The following is a 2,265-nucleotide window of genomic DNA, read 5'->3' on the forward strand; positions in this document are numbered from 1 at the left end:
ATAATAATATTATTGTATTGATGATGATGACAATATCAGAAATTAGGATGATTATAATAATCATGCTAATATGATAATAACAATAATAATGGTGTAAGGATGTGATGATGATAAGAATAATGATGGAGATGACGATGATGATGACGATAACGATGATGATGATGATATTACTAATGATAATAATAATAATAAAGACGATGAGGTTCAAAATGCATTACTTCCGATGACGATGATGATAATGATATTACTGATGATAATAATAACAATGACGATAAGGATCAAAATGCATTACTTATTAATGTATAAATTGCTCGGGAATCCTTCTTACAGAGCCCGACACTCATGGTTATCAAATCACAAATACATGAGCACAGAGCAGAGTGTCTTGAACGAAATCCACACATACACAAATTTCTTAATCTATTCCAGATCCATTTCCCCCTCGGCACGTTTTTCTCTTACTTCCATTTCCCCCTCGGCCTCACCAGGTAGAGTAACGATTTTTCTACATTTAGTTTTTTTTTCGCGTTTTTTTTTTTTCGTTTTTTCGTGTTTTTCATTTTTTCGTGTGTTTTTTCGTTTTTTCGTATGTTTTCTCTCGTTTTTCGTGTGTGTTTTTATCGTGTTTTTCGTTTTTTCGTGTTTTCTTCTTTTTTTCGTGTTTTCTCGTTTTTTTCGTATTTTCATTTCATACAGTATCGTGTTCCTTATATTATAGAAGTACGAAATACATACACATTTCTTGATTTATAAATAAACAATAGAAGTACTGATGGCGATTAGAAGTTGATGATGGTGGTTGATGATGATGATGGTGATGATAATAATAATGATGATGATGATGATGATGATGATTATGGTGATGATGATGATGATAATCATAATGAAGTGATGATGATGGTGGTTGATGATGATGATGACGATGATGATCATGATGATGATGGTGAAGATAGCAATCAAGGTAATGATAATGATAGTAATGATAACAATGGGCTTGAGAATGGCAGTGATAAAGATAACGATAACAGGAAAACAACGACAAGTGTGATGATAATAATAGCAATAGCAATAATGATAATAATGATGATAATGATAATGAAGAGAAGAAGGAGAAAATAATGATACCGAAGGATGATAATGATAATAATAGTAAGAATAACAATGGCAATTGTAAAAATAATGAGACTAGTAATAATGATAGTAACAATAATAACAATAATAATAATAACAATGATAATAATATCAATTGAATTATGATAATAATAATAACACCAGCAACAATAACAGTAATTCCAACACCCCTCTTTACCGCTCGCCTTCCTCCCCCCCCCCCCTCTCCCTTAGCCACGGCCTCCACCCCCCCAATAATAACAATAATAATAATAACAATGATAATAATATCAATTGAATTATGATAATAATAATAACACCAGCAACAATAACAGTAATTCCAACACCCTTCTTTACCGCTCGCCTTCCCCCCCCCCCCTCTCCCTTAGCCACGGCCTCCACCCCCCCCCCCTCAACAGTACCTTCCCCCTCCCCCTTAGCCACAACCCCCCCCCTTCAGCAGGATCCTCCCACTCCCCCCTCCTCAACAGGACCCTCCCCCTTCCTCTCCCTTAGCCTTGTCCTCCGCCCCCCCCCCCCCCTCCCGCAGCCTCACGCCGCGGCGACCGGCGAGCGGGCGTCTCCGTTGGCCTCCATTAACTCAACTGTCGCAGCCGAGGTCCGAGGGCGGCATTCGTCTTCATTATGAGCCGCGTCCCCCTCGCGCCCACGAGGACCCAGCGCCAATTGTTTTAGGAGACGCGGCGAGGGCGGCGCTGTGGGAAGGGGCTCCGGCTGCCTTGGCTTGGAGTCCGTGCGGGGGTCTTGGGCGACTCTCGGGCTCGGGCGCTGTGGGCGGGCGTCGAGAAGTGAATTGATGAATGAATGAATGTGTATATTCATATATATATGTGTGTGTGTGTGTGTACATATATGCGTGTGTGTGTGTGTGTGTGTGTGTGTGTGTGTGTGTGTGTGTGTGTGTGTGTGTGTGTGTGCACGTATGTATATATATGCACAAATGTTCTATATCTATGTGTTCTATATCTATACCTCTTTATTTATGTGTCCCTCAACCTCTTTATCTATCTATTCATGTGCGTGTGCCTTCATCAACATTCTCTCTGTCCCTCTCTTCCTTTTTTCACCTATTCCAGCCACCCTTCGCCTACCTGGCTCCACGAGTCATGGCATTCATTTCGAGACCGCAAAACA

This window comes from Penaeus vannamei, chromosome 5, assembly GCF_042767895.1.
Source record: "Penaeus vannamei isolate JL-2024 chromosome 5, ASM4276789v1, whole genome shotgun sequence".
Taxonomy (NCBI): domain Eukaryota; kingdom Metazoa; phylum Arthropoda; class Malacostraca; order Decapoda; family Penaeidae; genus Penaeus; species Penaeus vannamei.